We start from the raw sequence: 15,930 nt of genomic DNA, 5'->3' as shown, positions 1-15,930 counted from the left end.
GGACCTTGAAACTAGCATGTTTCTGTCTCCCAATGTTCCCCATAGAAATCCCACAGATATCTTCTTTGAGACACTGATATTTTGTCCACTTTCACCTTTATTTCAGAGAGGGGACTTCTAGACTTTTCTATGCTCTGAGCAAAGATTTAGTGCTTCAGAAAAAATACATCTGGGCTTCTCTGCCTGCCTCCTTCCTGCCACTACAGCACACAAGGAACTGGACTGAGGGCACAGGACTCCTCAGGTAACATCAATCCTGGCTCTCCCTGTCAGCCCCAGTTTATGTTTTGAATGCTCTGTGGTTGTGGGCAAGGCAGGAGGTGCAGGGTGCAGAGGCACTCCCACTCTGCTGCAAAGGATAATTCCCTGCTCCCAGGCATTCTGCCCCCTTCAATCACTGCCAGCCTTGGGGGGTTGGCTATGCTTCAGCTCGCCTCCAAATGAAGCTATGGAGGAGGATCCAGGCAATTCAATGGTGTGGGATGGATGTCAGCGAGTTGGACTCTCAGTAATTAATGGTTCATAAAGATTCCTGGTGTCCAAAATGAGCCTGGTTATGTGACAACATCAATCTGTTCCAGGGGGTGATCAGAGGCAGGTGAGAGGAATAGGTCTGTGCCATCACTCTCCAGGATGTGCCTGGGGAAGGGTCATGGCTCGGCTTCTTCCAGGTCTTGTTATTACCCATAACATCCCCTTTAGTGCTCTGACAGTGAATGTAAATGGCCCCAAAATCAAAGGACTGCAAAGGACAACAGAGGTGAGCTACCCTAGAGCCAAACTTCTCAGGTTTGTGTCAGCTATTCCACTCCTCTGCTAAAGGTGCAATGTCAGACTAAAACAATGAAAAATGGGGTAGAGTTTCACTGAAGTCAGGTCATTTTCATGGTGGTGTTTGCCTGGAGTAGGACTGACCAAATCATCAAAAAACTCTCCAATCTTGAGGGTTTTGTCAGGGCACTTTACCAGCTTAACCACCAAATGGGATGTAAACATGCATTTAATCTACTTGGTGCAGAAACCAAATAACAAAACACCTTTTTTTTTTTTTTTTTTTTTTTAATTCAACCAATAAGCAACATTCAGTGACTAACAAACAAGAGCTAGTTGTGGAAGAAATATTACTTTTGCAAGAATTACTGGATTTTGTGGAAAGAAACTTCATTCAGAATTGAATTTTATTCACTTCATTCAGAATTGAATTTGATTCACTTCATTCAGAAGTCTCCCCCCTCCTCCTTTTTTAAACCAATATTTAAATTTATTACTTAGGAAAAAGAATTAAAATGTCTCTTCTCTCTGGAAGAAGTTTTATTACTTATAAGGATCCTTTACAAAATTGCTTTGATTAAATGAAGAAAAAGAAAAGATAAATAGATAGCTAAATATCCTCTAATAAGAAAAGTTAATAAGGAAAATGGTTCTAATATTTCTTTCTCTGATAATGGCTCCTTTGTTTTGGTTGGAGAGGCAGAAGTGAAGCACACACTCAGTGCTGCATTCCCACGACTAAATCACCTGTAAGATTGCATTTTGCATTTGAAAGCTCTTTGACAATGTCTGTCCCAGGGTAGATTCCTTCGCTTCTTTGATGCAGTTAAGCAATTTTGCACAATCATGTAATGGATTAAATTAGACTTAGTCTTCCCTGAATGTTTTATACGAGGTCTGGGTTAGAGATGGAGCTCAGCAGCATCCACTCACAGTGGAGAGCCCACTTGAAAACATTTTGCAGGATGGGCTTAAGTTGAAGAATCAAAATGAGAACACAAACCTCTACTTGTACAGAAAAAATATGCCCTGTTTTCAGTGACCTTACTCTTTTTTTCACCCCTCCTTTCCACCTCTGAGCTGGAATATTAAATTGTGTCATTTTCTACTATTCCATAAACACCTTTTGAAGGTGGGGAAAACAAACAAACCCCACTGCACTTAGTACCTCAATGTATTATCTCAATAAGAGGTTTTGAGAGAAAAATGAAAAGACTCCAAGTTCTTTTGTGTCACCAACAGCAAACCATCCATTCTTCATCCCTGGAAGAGTTCAAGGCCAGGTTGGATGGAGCTCCAAGCAACCTTGTCTAGGGAAAGGTGTCCTTGTCCACAGCAGGGGATTTGGAACAAGGTGATCTTTAAGGTCCCTTCCAACACGGGCCATTCTAGGATTCTGTGATTCACATCACTGATGAAAAATGGAGCTGGTAGGAGGGGGAAAAACCACTCCTCACTAAAAGTTGCTTTCATCTTATATACTTAACTTGTATTTAATGAAGGCATTTATGAGCAAATGAAATATTTTGCAGGTATTTGCTATGACATAAAATAGACCTGGGGAATCCATTTCAGGGAAAAAATACCCTTGATCAGGCAGTCTGCATTTAATAACATAGCAGAGGACATAAGCATTTCATAAAAAAGAAATCTAATAATTAGGCCTCATTTTTTACTACCTGGCTTGCATTTAAAGGTCTGGTTTAAGGTGCAAATGGAAAACTTTCTTTTGATTTCAGGAGACTTTGGCTGTGTGTTGCTTAATAACAGCTTTGCTAATGAAGTGTCTGTTGGTTACTGAACATGACACATTTCCTGGCATTTTAAAAAACTCTTGTAAATATAGAAGAGTTTTTTAAGTAAATAACAGAAATTGTCTACTCTTGGAGTTTCTTAAAAATGAGGAAAAAAAGCAGCAGCTGACGCTATGTTAGTTAACATAATTTCAAATACTTCTTTTAACATTGAAAAGGGGGATTTTGCACTTAGCCCTGATAATAACCAGTGGAAGGCCCTCTCTCTACTCTTACACCACCAACATACTTGGGCTGCATCACCATTCACATCCCCTTTTCTTCAACTTATTGTCTGCTTTGTTTTATTCTGAATGAAACTCAAAAAATTCTAAAAGTTATTTGGGTTGAAACTGTAAACCACATGAAACCCCTGCTATAACTTAGGTTTGTTTTTTTTCCTAAGCTTAGTCAGAATTCTAGCCAAATTGGCAAACATTATCAGAGCTTCAGGTTGGTGCGTGTGAAACAAAAATCCCCCCAAAATCTGAAAACCAAGTCACTTTTGCCTTATTTTGGGGATTTCTGTGGAGAACATTAAACAGTCCTGTGTAACAGGATTAAAGTAAATTTAACTTTCAGGGTCTGAAATTTCTTCCTCCAGGGTTTAATGACAGTTTTATTAACATAAGTTGATGCAGGATTAGACCGTTAAATATTTAAATCCCAACACTTCCTGAAATTAATCTAGAAAGGGGAAAATTTCAGCCTGTTCCTTACCTAAAATAATCTATTCCACCAATGTGCTTCTGTGGTCCACTCTTCTCATAGAGATGATTTAGGAAATGGGATACAGAGTTACCAGCTAATTTACTTTTGGCTAAATTTGCCCGGAATACTTCTGAACAATTAGCACTCTGGTCTGAAGGACAAAATTACTTTGACAAAGTCGTGCCTAGGGGCTGCTCCATGACGTGTTCAGAGTCCGACATTTTTGGTACATGTCTGGAATTGACAGTGACTCAATACATAAGGATATCCTTTCATATTCATTTATGTGATAACCTCACTTTTGTTGGCACAGGAATATGTTGTCTTTTAACCTGACTTAAGGAGCTGGCCCTAGAAATAGTCTTCATCTTTTTGGATAGCAAGTTGGAATCAAGATTATTTTGACAGATGGCATCTAGCCTGTCTAATATGCATTTTACCTGCTCCATAAATATTGATGACTTTAATACATTTGTGTTCTGCCATATGCTTCTTAAAGGTACACTTCCAAAAACTTGACTTGGTGTGTGATTTAGACGGAATTAATCTCCATTTTGTAGTACTATAAATGAGATCACAATCACACGTATTGTGTCTGATGTTGAAAGATTAAAAATGGTGTGTGTGAGGGTGCAGGGGGTAACTCCAGCAGATTTACACCCCATTCCCTCTTAGTCCTGACATTGTGCGTGTTACAAAGTACAAGGGGAATACGTCTTTTTATTATAAAATATTTAACACAGAAAGGAGTTTGGACAAAGGGAAACCCCTGCCTCACAAGGTCCTGCCACTTGAACCACATTTAAAGCATTTTTGCTCTCTCCATTACAAAACCCTTCAGCTCTGTCACCTCCTATGAGTGCCATATAAAATGCCTCAAAGAAAAAAACATTGGAAAGATTAGATACTTACTAAATCAGGTTTTTTAGAGTCACAATTGCATGAACATCTCATATGTACACTGATATACTGCACAGATATTCCTCTGCAGAAGCCATTTAAAAGACATCGCTCCATGTTTTCTGGAGGAGGACTGTTTGCTTTATGCAAGGACAGTTCCTTTGAACTCAGCCATTTCCAAGGCAGATGGGGTGCACAATTAGCCCTTTTATTATTAACACACTTTCCTGCTTCTCCACCAAGGTTACAGACTCGTTCACAGGGCCGTCACTGAAATGGGAGCGGGGCCAGGGCTGCTGGCAGGAAAAGGGAAGATGTGGGCAAGTGAAAGCCCAAGAACCATTCCCCCAGGCTCCCGTGGCCTTGAAAAAAGCAGAACTGCTTCCAATGGGAAGAGCCTCATGCCCCAAGCTGGGAGAAGTTGGCTTTGACTCCCAGCAGTTTTTCCTCTGTTGGATTTGCCACCTTGTCTCATTGAGCAAAAAAGGCAGCCTTAGCTCAGCCCCTCTTCACATTTCACTGCTGCTGCTTCCTTTGCCCACTCCAATCAGAAATCTTTCAAATAATGCCTGGGACAATCTCTGTGCATGTATTTGTCAAGGTAGTCTGCAATACAGCTGAATAGCGCAATACACATAAAATATGGCATGGCCTTCATAGTAAACTGTAGGAGTAATACTTCAAAATTTCATAAAATATGAAATAATGCAAACTTACATTGTTGCATTAGTTTGAAATGATAGATAACATTTTTGCAAAGAAAAAATATTTTGAAGCAGAATTGGGGGTTCCAGTGAAAAGAATTTTTCTCAAGAATGATGAAAAACTTCTAAAAATTGCAACATTATGTAGTTGCAGTTATCAAAAAATTTATGAAAGATAACTTTCTATTCTGTCAGGAGCACAATTTCTCTTGCTATTTCCAGAGAAATGAGAGATTAAAATTCAGTTAGAATCATACAATATCCTGAGCTGGAAGGGACTGTCAAGGATCACTGAAGTTAGAATAATGATATGAGCATTTACTAATATTTCTCCATATTTAAACCTATTTGCTTTTGGGTTTTTTTTTTTGGTTGGTTTTTTGGTTGTTTGGGTTGCTTGTTTTTGTTTCTTTTTCTTGTGAAGTGCCTGCTGTTAATTACTGTGCTATACAAGGGGAAGATAGTGCACCCTAGCCATCATTGAGGAAAGGAAAAGAGAATGAGAAAACCTGCTGAGCATATTTTCAGAAAGAATTGCTTGATAAATAATAACCACTTCAGGGCTCAGTATGTAAAAGAGATGTTGGTGGTCCCACTGATGCTTTGGTACATTTAGTGATGGCAGAGGCTGTTTGTTGGCACTGAACTCACACAGGAGCCACATCCAGTGAGATGCTCACAGGAGAAATACAGGCAGCTCACTGCTGTCACTTTGCTACCCCAAGTTTATTACAAAGGGACCCCAAGCACCATACAAAACCATCAGGAAGGTTTCTCTGCAAAGCATTTATCTAAACTCTCTTCAAATTAAACAAAAGTTTTACCAGCCTTTTTTTTTTTTTTCTCAGTCAAGTTGTAAGAGGCTTGGTGTGTGTCCACTTTGATTAGTTTAAATTCCCTCACTCACAGTCAGGATTTATCCCTGGGCACTAACTTCTCACATGGCAGTGCCCAGCAGCCACACAGGGTGGTATTTATCAAAACTTGAAGCTATAGTGACAGCACCGTCCTGAAATTTGTTTCTGGTAGAGGGGCTAGGCTGTGAAGGATGTTTTGCATAAGATTTGGTTTGCTTGAGTAGATTTTTAACTGGTTATTTGATGAAGTAGCAAAGGCAAACTGGCAAAGGTAAACTCAATTTCATGCCCACTCATATTCCCTAAATTAAAGCTTTGACAAGGCTCACCAGACTCTTAAAAAAATATTTGGGAAAAAAACAGCATCAGCCTATGCAGAGTTCAAAGATAGGTCAGACCCCTGCTCGATATAAACCACTAAAGCATCCCTGGCTTTTGTATGTTCAAATCAATTTTCACCAGCAAGGAATACATCCTGGCTCTGGCTGGATGAGGCACAAAGAAAGCCAGAGACCACAAGAAGAGCTGGCATTTCTGAAGCGAATTGTAATCTCTGCTTTAGCCCGTAAGAGATGGCTGGGACTCAGTCCTCCGCTGGAGCAGAGCATGCTAATTTGGGCAGGTGCTAAAACACAGGAGCTTGGCAGCTGTGAATGGGAAAGAGAAAAATGAGTGCTCCTCCAGCTTTCAGTTGAGATTTGACACCTCTAAATGTGGGCAAAGGCTGAATCAATTCAGAAGCTTGAGTGTTTGGTCGAACCAACAAGCAATACATAAAATAAGCCAGAAACACAGCAAGAAATGGCTTTCCTTGAGTGGCTTCTAGGTAGATCAAAACCACAGTAGAAAAAATTTCTCAGAGCTATTTATTTATTTTTGGTACTGGTAGTTTAGAGCTAGTTCTGGAAAATACTATGGCAAATTACAACTCCTGTGGGTACTAGAGGTTAACCAATGATCTGCAGCCCTCACAATAAATGAATTAATTGTTTTTCCCCCATTGTCTTGTTTGACTCAAACTATTTTTTCAGGTACTTCAGTTATTTGTATTTTTGCAGTTTACCTGTTCTCAACAGCTCTGCCTGCTGTCCACTGACATCACATTAAACAATCACTTACCAAATTGCATCTTTTCTTACATCAGCCCTGTCCTCTAAACCCCTCAAGTGTTTGGATCAGAGAGCAGCTCACTGCATTCAGACTGGGGCCTGCACTGAGCACAGCAACGTGAACGTGCTTCTTGCTTTGCCCTCAGTTCTCAGCAATGCTCATTTCACTCTGTGGTTCTTCACCTGATGTCCCAGCAGTCCTATTATCTGTGCTGCATCCTTATCCAACTCATTTTCTTGAAATGCCAGAGAATACAACTGACAATCCTCAAATGCAATTTATCTGAAGGATTTCTTAAGAGAAAGAGTAATCTCTCCATGTGTTTTTAAGAGAATGAGGACTCTGCACGTAACTGAAGAATCCAAGAGACTTTCAACCATTTTTCTTCAATCTGAATGTAATTACCCATTGTAGCAATTCAAATCAGGTATTAGATCAGTTTTGGGCTCAAGTTCAGGGAATTCTTATCTTGGCAAATAAGAAGCTCCACTAACATTTCTCTGTTTCCTCTCAAAGAACCTCTCCAAGGAAAGCAGGTACTGGAGGCCTGGTTCAGGGAGCACAAGTGCAGGATTTTAGGCACCTGTCAAATCTCAGTATTGGTGATTACAACAGAGAAGCCAAAGCCATAACTCTATTTCCAATATACCTAAATCATTTGGAAGCTGAGATGGTGAGAGCACAAAACCCCTGTGTTCACAAGTCCTGGGCCACTGAAGTCAGGTAGCAAGCTTTATTTCCATGTTTTCTATTTCCTAATATGTACGCAAATCACTTCTGAAGTCACATGTATTCTGTAACAGAGCTCAGGAGCTTCTTTTATTTTCTCAGGCTTGGATTTGTAGTGTGAATGTGTCACAGAACACCCCCAGAGGAATAACCTTTCACCCTGTTGGTTTGTTTACTATGGCATTTCTTTGTTTAATAAATGAGGTCCCTAATATTAAAACTTTTACTTGCTCCTAAGGTTTTGTTATTGCTATTGAAAATTATTTCATTACTTCAGAGGGCTCATTTCAAATCAGTACCACATCTTTCTTTTGTTCATATCCCCATAATCTATAAGAAATAACAGTAAAATTTTCTCTTCATTACCTTCCCGTCCAATCTCATTACTTCATGTTTCTTTATGTTGAATTGGATGAGTCACTCAAGTTTCTAATTCAAGTTTTGAAACCATTCAGATTTAAATTACATGCTTCAGACCATCAGCAAGTAACATCTTCTCATAAAGATTGGGGGTTTTTTGGTGTGAAGAAGCATAATTTAAGTCCTAGCAATGCTGATAGTGCTCTGTAGATTTAGTCTTTTCTGCAGTTATCATTTTCAGTATGCAGAATATTCTATTAAGTAATACACAGCTCTCAAGGGATTTACATATATATTATTTATGCAGGAACCCCTACCATTATATAATCCTAACAACCTTGTTGGCTAAGTAGTTCCACCTAGGGAAGCATTTCATCTTGTCTCAAGAATATTTCCTAATAACTTTACTGCAGTGGATTTCTTGTCGTCTACTTCAACAAGTAACAGTTCATTCTCAAAGGGTTAATTTCTCACAATAGAAAGAGCTTTTAAGGCTTCTGCAAACCTCTCATCAGCCTTTTATTTACCCAGTGTTGTGTAGTGGTTACTGTAGAGTCAGATTCAGACAGGAGAAAGACAACTCAGTGCTTCTAATTCTTCTGTGGATATGCTACATGACCCATGTATGAACTATTCCTGAGCCTAAGGCTCCCTATTTAGAAAGTGGATATAATAATATGTAATATATATATGCAAATGTAAAGAAATAGATGGGATTTTAGATTTTTAAAAGTGGTCTTAGAAACCTTGTTCCATTTATTATTCACTATACAGTGGAATACTTCTTAGTACAAAAGACTTTTACCCTTCAGTAAAGCCATTGTTTAATTTCTTGTGTTAAGTCTTTTCTGGGTGAGTACCAGAAAATCAGTGACCTTCACTGAATCATGAGAACTATTGGGAACAGTTTCTGCTTCTTACTCGCACATTTCCTGACTGATAGAGACAGGAGGGAAAGACTTAAGCCCATTGCTGGTGTGGAAAGGATATGCCACGACTTCTACAGAAGAAAGTTTTGCCTTGTATTAATCAAATCCAGAGCAAAACAAAACCCCAAAACCAAAGCAAATGCTCCTGGTCTTCTATATTTGCTTGAGATTACAGGCACAGTGGTGAATATTAAGAAAATCTCTACAAAGCATGTAGAGATTCTGGTACATCTGGTACTTTGATTACATTGTCAGCTCAGGTAAGGAAGGAGATAAATACTGATATCAATAGGACAAGCATTTTAACCAAAATGCAGCTATGATTTAATTGATAGTACTAGCAAACTGCTTTTATGTTGGGAATTGAGCACAATCAATAATTTTCAGAGCGCTGCAGCAGCAGGAAGACTACTCATTAAATTAAGTCAAAATCACCTTGTGAACGGATTCAGCATTGGGAATAAATACTGTTATAATTAATTTTGATATATAAATGAAAACATAACCGTTTTCACCCCGTTCAGTACTCCCTGTTCTTGTGTTCAATTTGTTTGATTCCATTGCTCCCTCTGGGCTGCACAGGTGTACATGCTACAGAAATTTGGCTTGATGCACATTTACCTATTCCTTCCAAACACACAACTTCTTGGGAAGCTCTTAGCTTCCACTTACAGAAAAGAAAAATCACATTATGTAAATGGCAAATCAAAATTCAGCAGTTACTAATTGCTGAAAAGTCTCTAAAAACCTGCATGTTTAGTGGTAGTGCCATCCCAGAACTTCACAGCTCTCATCCTCTGCCCTCCTATGGCACAGTTCTGCCACAGGAACCCGCACCAGTAACTTGAACTGGTGTCAACCAGAGCCAGAGGGCACAGCATAAAATCCCCGGTTGTAAATATCACTAGACCACTCTGAAGTGGGCTCATTTCTGGCTTTGCCTTAAGCATCCTTGGAAGGGCTAATTCTGTTTCATTTCCCTCTATTTTCAGCTATTTAGCATAATTAATTTGATCAGCCCAGCAAAAAGAGTGCTTCTTTCTTTCATGCTGCAATGATGCAATTCCTTTGACCCCTATTTCTACCTTTCAGATGTAAGAGGTTCACACATTTTGAAATAGTCACGACTTCATTACGATCAGTTATATTTACAGAATAATTACTTCAGTAAGTGAAAATACTTCTTTCTAAAATGGCAAATTTTCAGGTTGCCTCAATGCCATGAACATTTACACCTCCTGTTGCTCCAGATAAATATCTTTTCAGGAAACTGAATTGTGTAACTTTTGGAAAACATAGAAACTATGAAAAACTGTATGCTTCATAATAAGAAAATTATGACCTTTTAGGAAAATTTGATGTACATGTACAATAGTAGCAGTCCATGAGCAACTGGTAAGGAGAAATGCAGCTCTGATTAAATCCCAGCTCTTGTCCAAACTTGAAGCTAGATTAACCTTAAAGATTTTGAGGTCATGAAAAGTCCAATAGACCTGCAAGAAGAATGATATTGTACCCTGGAACTCAATCACACTTGCTAGAAACCTTTTTTATTCTTTTTTTAATGGGACTATCTGTTACTACAATTCCAATTCAAAGCTCTCAAGCACATATCCTAACTTTAGGATAGGAAGATGCACTTAAATCAGCACGTGATTAAAATCCTTTCCCCCTGAGAATGCAGTTGCAGATTTCAGGTGTGCACACTCTCTGTTCTGAGTTCTCTGTGCTCACAGCATGCAGAGATGTTCTTTGGATGGCAGGTAGTATTTTCCTCCATTCCTTTCTCATCCTTACTCCTGTAAAACCCATGTTGATTCTCCAGGGTTTTGAGGAGAAAAGCCAACAGCAGATGTGGGATTTACCAGGGTTGCTTCTACCACTAGCTAATATTATTATTTCTCCATACAGAGCTTTCAATACAGTTTTGGAGGCTATAAATTTACAAACAATGAGGCAGAGGGTGGGCTCATAGATCCCAGTGTCATGCTCTCAATCAATACACATACAACATCCCAGATGCTGCTCTTGTGGCTGGGACACATAAGAACCCACCTCTGTTTCACACTAACTCCATCAATCCTCTTCATTCTTTCTTTTTTGTAATAGACATGCTATGATAATAATTAGGTTTTTGTTCAAAGCAGCCATTCTGTAAGACATGATACTCAAGGTAATACTTTTATTTTTATTTTATGGGCTCTTGTTTTGTTTTGTTTACAATTATCAGTGCCTGCTCCAGGTTCTCCAGAGAGGTTTTTTCTGAAGCAGGTGCATTTTCAGCTCATGTAATGGATTTAGAGATATTTGGCCATAAATAGATAGTGTTAAACGCTGCTGTAAAAATGAGATAAATGTTTATTACCCAAAAGGTTAATAAAAAGTCCACTTGGGACCTTCTAGAAAAGAATTAATCCCTTTAAGCCTGTATTGAACCGGTGACAGTTGCGCAAGATTCACAAGCAAATTGCATCCCTAAAACATCTTAAAAGCAGAAAAAAAAATTCCCAGACTGCACACCACAGTAAATGGAGGGAAGGAATTAATGAGATAGGTACCATTTATTATCTAATTTAAGCACTTAGTAGCAGCATCTGTTTACAAATAACCACTTTCAGCATTAGATAAGTCCCATGTTAGGCTACTGTTCCTTCCCAACTTTATTATCAAACACTATGATTTTATCAGGGTAACACAGAAAATCTCAGCTGAAAAACAATGAGCTGTAAAAGTCAGCAATCCAAAATGTCAGGAGGAAGAGGAAGCTGCACTTGCTAGGCACAATACTCCTCACGCATATACAATATTTTCCCTGAATTTCATAGGTTCTTACTCCTAGTTCTAATGGACTAAATGCACTTGGCTTTTTACTCCCCTTACACCTTGCTGCTGAATACAGAAATGTCATTTAGTAGCCTGGATGGAAAAATAATTCAATTTTATAAAAGTACATGTGATATTATAGCCATCAGACCTGACAGCTGCCAATGACAAGGTGAACCTAACATGATCTGTTTACACAACACACAGTCCTTCAATGCAAACTCCTCCACACAGGCACCTTTCCTGCTCCCCTTGGGGGCAGGCAGAACCTACATTCTCCCAAAATCAATACCCTTATGGCCTCCCAAGGTTTTCAAGCATTCTCTTCCCTTATTTCCATTCATACCTCACTTCTTCTAGTTGTAAGTCTGCTTTTCCCAATCAATAGAATGGACAGCAAAGCCTCTCTATTCGTGCTAGAGGTGATTAGTGGAGTTAAGAATAATTTGGCCCTCTAAGTCTTAAACAACCTTGCTGTCATCCCCCCCTTCTGGCTGCCTGCTAGAATGAGACAGTAAATCCAAGTTTGCTCCCTCAAAGGAAGGGATGGTGGAGTTGGGATAGCTAACTGGTGTCCCAGGACTTAGAGATCCATATGTTGCAGAGGGGAATGAGCACATGGCTATAGCAGGGAGACTCCTTCAATATTTTAAATTATTTACTAGCTGCAGAGATATTCATGATTCAAAACAATGTGCTTCAGTTGAGTGATGAATATTGTCTCTAAAAAGCCATTGAATACCATGTATACTTTTCAAGCAGGATATGAAAAACTATCTATATGCAGGCAGTCCTGCAAATTTGTTGCAATTAGTTTTTTCGAGGGCTGGAATAGGATATAGTGATTGCAGACTCAAAATTCTTAGTAGGTCCTACAGTCTTTGGCACATCTTTTTTGTGCTTTCATTTCCAATTGCTTCCATCTCCTTGCTTCCACCTCCTCTGAGGTTGTCAGGGTCTGACAATGAAAATGTTGGAACTAAACTGATGCAAAATTTGGCCACTTGCTATTGTTTCTTTTTCAGGTCACTGTATTCAAATACTGGTTTTATTTTCTCAAAACAATTATGCAATTATTTTATGCTGCCTTTCCTCTTCTGTTTATTGCCCCTGATACTTTCCCCAGCATACAGAGTTTTAAGAAATCTGCACTTTTATTCTCCCAATCACTAAAACCCTGGAAGATTTTTTTTTTCTTTTACTAAATACAAAATATTTTGAGATATTTGGATGTCTCTTTGGTAGCGTGAAAGAAAATTATGAAACTCCAGTTTATTTTATACTATGCTGCTGTTTGCTAGAAATATATCCTGAAGTTAATGAAGTATCACTGCACATCAGAAGTTTAATCCAGATCCTTCAATCCCCCCAAACTTTGTGATATTTTAAGCTAGAACACAGCTTCAATTAACCCTGCCTTTGCGTATCCCCAGGTTGGAGTCCTGGGCTGATGAAATAGCCTAATTCCATCCTGAGATTGACAAGTTATTAATTAGGACAGCAGGCCTGTCACAACCTCTAAGCCTCATCAGCACTTCCACTGGTTCCTTAGAGAGATGTATTGTCGCCTACTATTGGGATTAAGCTTCTCACTTCCAAAATATAAGCCTCAGTCACGGCACTGGATTGAAAATGACTCTATTAGTATTTTTGCAGCCTGTTGGCCTGTATCTCTTCCAGTCTGGATTTAAGGATGAAGTCTCAGATCATTGAAATCAATGGGAGTTTTGCCACTGGCTTGGCTGGGGCCAGAATTTTACTCTACATATTTTACAGGGAATCCTGAGAGAAAGAATTTAATTAAGGAAATAGATTAACAAGTGCAGTGGTTCAAATACAGCCTTGAAATATCCTCAGTTGTCTTAATGATGGAGATTGTGGCTCAGATAATGTAGAGCAGGACCTAATCTACAGAATCTTGCTATGGTGGCTGAGAAAGCAGCAGCCAATGTCACAAACTCTGATCAAATAATAGTGAATTATTGTTGTAGGATAATGCTCAAAGTACTTAGAAAAATCCTTCAATTAACAATGCTGTTGGACTCCAACAAAATAAAGGAAAACTTTTACAAGGGATGATTGAAGGGTTCTAGGGACTCCCTGTAAATTGAACTCTTTCCTTGACACAAAGGCATGGTGAGAACACACAGACTTGGAATCAGCAGGAATTGTGTGTTTTCATATTACTGTTTCCATTGTATTTATTGTTCTCTAATGATGCCATAAACATACAATAATGCCAATCAAATACAGCATGAAGTCTATTTAAGAGAATGTTCAGTTGCATTTTTACCTTCCACCAGTTTAGGCAGGGAGCAGCGTGTGTGTAAATATAGTGCGAATACCAAAAGGAAAAAAATCACAACAAAAAACCCACAAGCAAACAAATCATTTTACAGGAAAATGTGCATGTGTTTTACTGAGAGTGTTATATCCCATTTGAAACATTCACATTTACTACCAGGTACCCTGAAGAATGGCCACAGTGCTAAAACATGAGCACTTTTGCAGCTCTACTGGTTTACAGACAGCTGCTTTTGTTGGATTAGATTCACAAGAAAAGCTCTAGCCAACGCCATGTAGGTCACCATGTGGGGTTCTAGCACTTGCCACACTGCAAAAACATTATTTAAGACCAAATTTTGTGAAGGAGCCAAAGGCCCTCTGTAGCATCTGGGTATGCTGGTTTCTAGTTCATTGCTCAGAGAAAAATACATGGTTTCAAGACAGAAAATGGAAAGGGATTAATAGAGGGATTTTTGTACAATGTAGATCAATGCCCAGGCTCAGATTTGAGTCCCTTATGCATTTATCAAAGGCATCAATGCACAGCTTTATAGTCACTGCTTTCAAAACATCCACAGGCCTGTAGACATCATGTAGAATTAGCACAAGTACAGAATGTAGAAAAGCAACACCACTAAGAATGTGTATCTAATTGCACCCCAGCCAGGATAATACCAATTTCCACAGTAAAGCTATAGTCAGCCATAACAATTAAAAAAATCCTACCTTTTCCTTCCTATCCTTTCCAGTCAGGCTTTCCCAAAGAATCTCCAAATGGATACTATTTAACTGCTAGGTTTGAGAAAGGACTTGCCTTAGATTAAGTTTCCAGTGAGCAAGAGTCAACGCTGGAGATTTCTGCATTACCAATGTAACATACACAGGGCTATCACATCTATTAGCTGAGATCCCTAAGAGTGCTCCAGTATGGAGACTACACAAAATAACATTCCCATCCTTGGGAGAGTTCAAGTCTAGGTCATTTTGGCAACAGACATGAAGGAAAGCAGTGCTGTTCCTGGCTGTGCTAGAAAAATAAAAGTCCAGCTTCAGTCAGTTTGGGACCATGAGAAGGGCAAGACTCTTGTCCAAACTTTAACACTTTGCTATTTACACAGCTAGATATTTTAGGTGTTAACTAGCACAACCCAAAAAAGAAATCATACCAAAATCTGGGGTACACACAATTCTGAGTAAACCCAGGAAAACATGTAAAAAACTGACTGATGACCAACAGGCAACACTGTCACATTCACAGAGATCTGAGGAGGCACTCAGAGGAGGATATTTCCCAAAAGCATTCCCATAATTATTTTTCTAAATTTTTCCCATAAAACCTTATTTTAAAAGCATAAACAACAGTTCTCTTTTCCTACCTACCCCATTTGCAGTTTCTCCTCTGCCAAGAAGATGCCACAGAGCTCTCCCTTGTCATGCACCACCAGAAGGAAAAGCTGCTTTGCCACCAAGGTGAGGCCCTCAGAAACACCTGTGTGCATCCCTGGGGTTTAAAAAGATTCAGCTGGGTATGATCAGTCTCACCTGGGCCTGCCTTCAGGATCTTTACACCTAATAATGCTATCTACAAAAGACTGAGCTGGAAATGGCTTTCAGGTGAAGAAACTCATCAAATGCAAAGACCCAGGTTGTCCCCATAAGCATGAAATGGCAAAATGCCCTTTTTTTTTTTTTTAACAGAGTCGTTTTCCAGGATGGATTTGTATCCTGCAGTGTTCACAAGGCCTGTGTTTTCACAGCATTTGAGGCAAACAAAATGCTCTTGATGAAATACCAGCTCTTACTGTGTGCAGAATATGGCATTAAATTCAGAGAGCAAAGGAAGAAGTGGTTTACTTGCCTTGAGGGGAATTGAGAAGTGACAGTAGGCACTTAACAACAAGTTCCAATTACAGCATTTAAATATAATTGCATACTATGTTAATCTGTGTCAGGGTGG

The 15,930-nt window shown here is 39.1% G+C and overlaps 1 long non-coding RNA gene across 1 annotated transcript in view; it reads right to left on the bottom strand.

Annotated features, from left to right (window-relative positions):
• The window catches only part of LOC132077102 (uncharacterized), a 50,987-nt gene extending 35,541 nt beyond the window's left edge, over positions 1 to 15,446 (bottom strand). Inside the window, exon 1 of the long non-coding RNA XR_009418996.1 lies at positions 15,354 to 15,446. This is a non-coding gene — a long non-coding RNA (uncharacterized LOC132077102). The remainder of the gene's footprint in view (positions 1 to 15,353) is intronic.
• Between the last annotated feature and the right edge of the window lie 484 nt (positions 15,447 to 15,930).

This window comes from Ammospiza nelsoni, chromosome 9 (assembly GCF_027579445.1).
Source record: "Ammospiza nelsoni isolate bAmmNel1 chromosome 9, bAmmNel1.pri, whole genome shotgun sequence".
Classification (NCBI taxonomy): domain Eukaryota; kingdom Metazoa; phylum Chordata; class Aves; order Passeriformes; family Passerellidae; genus Ammospiza; species Ammospiza nelsoni.
Note: the sequence above shows the minus strand (reverse complement) of the source record. Positions and strands in the feature narration are given on the sequence as shown.